The sequence below is a fragment of the Balaenoptera acutorostrata genome, chromosome 13 (genome assembly GCF_949987535.1).
Source record: "Balaenoptera acutorostrata chromosome 13, mBalAcu1.1, whole genome shotgun sequence".
NCBI lineage: Eukaryota > Metazoa > Chordata > Mammalia > Artiodactyla > Balaenopteridae > Balaenoptera > Balaenoptera acutorostrata.
Window position 1 is genome coordinate 49,954,526 of NC_080076.1, and position 6,000 is coordinate 49,960,525.

Below are 6,000 nucleotides of genomic sequence, written 5' to 3' on the forward strand. Positions count from 1 at the left end.
GCTGTGATAGATATATTTGCAAAGATGGACATAATAATACCATTCCTATTCCTGTGTACATTCACGATATGACTTTGCTGCTCTTCCCGTCATGCGGTGAAATCTTTTTCTCATCCTTTGAATTTGAGCTGTTCCTATAACTTGCTTTACCAATAGAATGCAGCAGAGTGGTGCTTGGGACTCTTGAGACTAGGCCTCAAGATGCCTTGAGCTTCGGCTCTCATTTCCTTGGGACATTGCCTGGAGACTGCCATGTAAAGCCCAGTCTAGTCAATTGGTTGATGAAAGACCACTTGGAGCAGGAGGTCAGCTGTTCCCGCCATCCTGGCTGAGGCCCCAGACATTTAAGTGAGGTCATATTAGACTATCCACCTCCAGTTCAGCCACCAATTGACTGACTACAAGTGAATGTGTGAGGTCAGGAGAGAGCAAGCAGCAGAGCTGCCCAGCTAAGCCCAGCCCAAATCCCTGACTCATGGTCATGAGCTCACGGTGACTGTTTTAGGACAAGTGTGATGTGCTTAGTTATGTAACAATAAGTAATTGATACAGAGACAGAAGGCGGAACATGGCCTTTCCCTTCTGTCTATCCTTCACATGCTATTGGAGGAAGAAGCAATATCCAGCTTTTGCAGCTACTCTGAGAGACATACCCAGCACGCTGAGAAGGGCAGAATAGAAAGGAGAAAAGAGGCGGATCCCTCATGATGTCACCGAGCTGCTTAATTACCACCCTACCTCTAGGCTTCTTGTTATGTGATACAACATAGTAAAACTCCCTTAATGTTTAGACTACTTGTATTTGATCTTTCTCTTTCGTGCAGGTAAAAGTGGCGTTCATTGGATTTCCTCTGTCTTGAGGATAGAACTGAAATCCGTTCATGCCCTGGTCCCTGTTAATCCTCTGGCTTTTTATCTCAGCACTGCCCACCTTGCCCCTCTCACTCCTCTGCTCACCACACTTACCTGGACCTTCTTTCAGCTCCTCAAATGAGCCATGTTCTGTCTCTGTCTTGCTCAGGGCCTTCACATGGCCTTTTGTTCCACCTGGAGCTCTCTATTCACCCAACCACCACAGTGCCATCACTCCACCCTTCACCTGAAAATAATTTAGTAGTTTTTCATAACCTTGCAGCTTCTCTCTCTAAGAAAAGTAAACCCTCCTCCTCTTGCCAGTGTTGTTGGTCGGCGAGCCGTCAAGGTGATCTGGCAGTCTGACTACTTCAAAAACTAACTTTCAATCCATCCTCCGCATTTTAGTTTTTCTAACTACCCCGCTTTTGGAAGTTAGTAGAAAGGGGACCCATTTCTAAGCTATGGATTCTGAGTAATGAAGCTGGATTTCTTCTTTGGAACTTAGCTTTCAGTTCTCTCTGGTCCTTTATCACTCCCCATCTGCTTTCCAGTTTACAAAATTTTGCAGTTATTGCCCCCTTTTCTATTCTTCTTATGCTTGGGGGCTTAATACTTTTTTAAAAAAACTAAAATCACTTCAGAATTGTTTCATGGGGATCTTTAATCCGCCATTTAATCTGCACAGAAATCCTCTACTCTCTTCTGCTCTCTGTTTAATGTTACTTCCTTGGAGACCCCCCCTCGAGCCTACATGATGTACCCTATGTCTCCCCTGTTACTGCTCTGTGCTCCTCCCATCAGACACGTGGATGGGCGTGCGGATGGGACCAAAACACAAATTTATTTTTGTCTCTTTCTGTCCCTTTCAATTTTCCTTTAGTGGAGATATTCATCCCCTGTTCCTGGAAGGAAATCTGGCACATGCCCATGATTTTCTGCTTACTTACATGAAAAAGACAGTCGTGTGAACACTTTAATTCACAAAACCAGATTCACTAACATAGAAAGTGTCCTGCCCAAAATATTAAGCAGTCCCTCAATTTTTCTCCCCAGTTAGGAGTGCTTCCCCTCCCCTTTGCTAAGGTCTGTAGTTGGCAGCTGCCTGACTTCCAGAAAGGGGGTGCAACTAGCTTCTGCCCTGTCCTTCCCTGCTCCCCTCTTTCCCTTTGGATAGTGGCTCATTCAGCTGTAGGCAGAGGGCAAAGTAAGCAAACAGAGTTGCCAAATTTAACAAATAAAATTACTGGTTAAGTAGCTTTGAGCTCTCTGAACCTGGCAAATGATTACTGCTGACTCTCTCATAGGTTGTATTTTGGTTTTATTTTGTTTCGTTTTTTAATTCTTTGGGATTCCCATCCCTAGGAACTCCTCATCTGTAATGGAGCTGAAGGGGATGTATTCCAGCTTCCAGGCCTGCAGTCAGCCCTCTGTCCTTGGTGCAGTAAGAATTAAGATGGTGCAGCTTGGCCCTTTCTCCCAGGGGAAATACTCCCTGTGAGGCATCAAAGCAGCTACCAGGCTTTCTGTCAGCTTCTAGATTGCCCAAGAAAATCTGGCACCCACGTGTCACCCAGACAGCAATCTGTAAATATTTATTGGCCCATGACCAAATGAATGAATGAACGAACTGGCCATTACTGGTTTTCTGCACTGGGCTGTTACACAACAAATTGTCACCAATTCTTTCCCCTCTCTCTACCCAGTAGAGGTATGGGTTTTAGCTTCAATTTGCAGAGAGAACAGAAATGCTAAGTCTTGACAGAAATTACCAGTGAAGATCTTTAAAATGTCTTTTTTGAAAGATTTTAACGTGGGATCACTATCCTTCTATTTCAAGTGGTTGAGTGTTGACCTTGATAGGGAATCAAATGAAATACGCAACTGGAGAGATGCTCCAACACCATAATTCTATGAAAATACAGTAGCTTTGTCTCATTTCTAAGAAGAAATTGAAACTAGATTAACAAAAATTAAGTTGGTCAGTTTGGTCAAGCCAAGCGAAACATGAAAAGTAAATAATATCCTGTTCTAAAATTCTATGATTCTGGGATATGAATAGTGGAAAACAATTTGTACTTTTAAAATACTTCCAGCAATCATTTTGCAATTTCTAGTTATAAGCATTTGGAACATATTATACTAGAATTTCTGTAGTGAATCATTCCCACAATAATACTGAATTTGCTTTTAGTTATTCACAAAGGAGTGGAGACCTTTATTCAGGGTTATAGAGAAATTTCAAATCACACAAAATTTGTCTGACATAAATATCACCTAAAATGTGTTTTCTTTCTAACCTCTTATTATGAAATTCATGAATTTATCATTGTAGCCCCACCTGCTTCCCAAAAGGATTTGAGGTGGATTTCAACTTTTTAAAAAGATATCCAGGGACACAGGATAAATACAAGAAATAACAAAGGCTATAGACAGAATGGTGTTTATTACATCGAGTCAGAGATGAGATATTTGCTACACTTAAGCACTAAATTTAGCTCTAAAGTTTCTGATTTCAAGTCAAAAGAGGAAATGTATTAAATCTGCCATGATGTAAAAAGAAAAATACCAACTCTTTAAGGGTTACTATTTTAGCGTTTGTACTGAATTCCAGGAATAATTTATCCTATGAGTCCTTATAAAATAATAGCTAACATGTATTGAATGTCTATTATGTGCCAGGCATTCTCCTAAAGTCTTTATGTATCAATAATTTAATCGTCATAACTGCACTGTGAGATAGACAACTAGCCCTGCTGTACAGGTTAGAAAATAAAGGCACAGAGAGATAAGTTGCCCATGGTTACAGCTAGAAAGAAAAAGCCATACTCTGGACCCCCAAAGCTCCTGCTCCTGACGGCCACACTGCATAAAATCTTCGTCAATGGCTCCACAAATGACCTCAAAAGTATCCTTTTCTTAAATCAATGCTCAGTCAAAGCCAGGGGCATAATATTGAACTTAATGAAAGTATTTGCACTATTAAAACTTAGCGAACAGAACCATTGGAACTTAGCTGAAGACATGCAAATTACTCATTACTCAGTTTAGGAGTGAAGAACAGGACACTACAGGAATAAGAATAATTATGATGGTCCATACATATTAAGTGCTTACCATATACCAGGCACTGTGCCAAATCGCTTAAATGCATTATATAATGTAGTCCTTAGTCTTACAAAGGAGGTACTTATTTACCTATTTGCTCAAAAATGTTGATCGTATATCTTTTATGTGACAGACACTATGCTAAACAATGGGCCACAACGGTGAACAAAAGAGTATAGGGCTGGAGGCTTATGTGAATTAAATCATGAGAAATAAACACATAACTGCAAACAGAAATGTGGTGAAGAAAAGATACAGCATGTTGTGACATTGTTTACAAGGAGATTGAACCTAATCTGGGAGGACTCCCCCGTGGAAGTGGCATTTGAAATGAGATTGGAAGATTGTGTCAGAATTAATTAGGTGAAAGGGGAGGAGGAAAGGGCTCATGTCCCAGAGCATGAGAAAGCATGAGAAGCATGCTTCAGAAGCATGAGAAAACAAGAAAATGAGAGAGAGAACGAGAGAGATTAACTTGCCCAACATTAAGAATTATTAAGAGAGGGGCTTCCCTGGTGGCGCAGTGGTTGAGAGTCTGCCTGCCAATGCAGGGGACACGGGTTCGAGCCCTGGTCCGGGAGGATCCCACATGCCGCGGAGCAACTGGGCCCATGAGCCACAATTGCTGAGCCTGCGCGTCTGGAGCCTGTGCTCCGCAACAAGAGAGGCCGCGATGGAGAGAGGCCCGCGCACCGCGATGAAGAGTGGCCCCCGCTTGCCGCAACTGGAGAGAGCCCTCGCACAGAAACGAAGACCCAACACAGCCATAAGTAAAATAAATAAATAAATAAAAATTTAAAAAAAAAAAAAAGAAGAAGCCCAAACTCCAGTTTAAAAAAAAAAAAAAAAAGAATTATTAAGAGAGAGAGCCTGGATTCATATCCAGGTGTCTGTCACATCTGAGTTCACGTTATTAACCGCTACATTACAATGCCTCCCACCCTGAAGGTGTTTCTCTTAGACATTCGTTGAGAGCTAAAATAGTAGTCAGCCCAAAACTTAGTTCTTAGAGAGCACCGGAAGTACAAATTGCAGGTGTTCTGCAGGTATTTGGAAAAGATCTTTCCATTGGAGCTGCATCATCCTTCATTTAATTTCCACAAATTCCATTATAAACACTGGCACTAAAATAAAAAATAGAACAAACATATATTTAATGGCAACCACAGTTGCAGCCAGCATTCCCCACAATGAATGTATGTGCAAGGACGAGGATGTCCCAAGTCCTAGGATGAGTCCGTGTGAATCAGCTTGTCCGGGCAGCTTTCCTCCGTGAGCCTCTCCCATGACAGCCAGGGCCCTGGGGTTTCCGGATACATGTTCTGCAACCTCTTCCCTAATCATAAGCCTCGTTGCCTGAACACACATGTCCTTCCCACCTCCATGCCCAAGTGCAGTCGTCTGTGTCCTCTACCTGGGCTGCCCCCTCCCACCCTTCAGATTCCTTGAGCTTCTGCTCTGAAGCCCTCTTCTCTGCGCTGTCGACTCTATGCCCTCATCAGGCTGCATGAAGTTGCTGGGTTTCACATTGGTTCCCCACTGTACCCTGAGTTCCTCAAGGACACTGACAGTGCTTTAGTGGCAGTGCTTTAGTGTGTCTCCCTGATGCCCAGCATATAGTAGGTCTTCAATAAATTTCTGTGAATTGATGAATAAAAATGTATTTAAATTGATGAACTGTTTATCCAGGGGATTCACTGTCTTCACGTGGGCCAGAGAGAGAAGCTTTGACAGTGCCAGGCACATTGACAATGAGCTTCCTTTTCCCAGCCAGGAAGGATCCCAGTGTTTTAAGGAATTGTCTGTCCATTAACGAGACTCTGGTCAGAAGGTTCATAGTCCAAACTCCAGACTCCGATCAGAGCCTGACAGGGCACACCCACCAGTGTGCTCCCCGTGTGTCGGCATTGGGCACACCCAAGACCCTGTCCCCACCCCATCCTTGCAGTGGGTGAAGGGCAGGCATTAGAAATGACAAAGAACTGCCTGGGAGCTGGGGGTGGACATTTTGGAGTTTGTGATAAGAATGGATACTTTGTG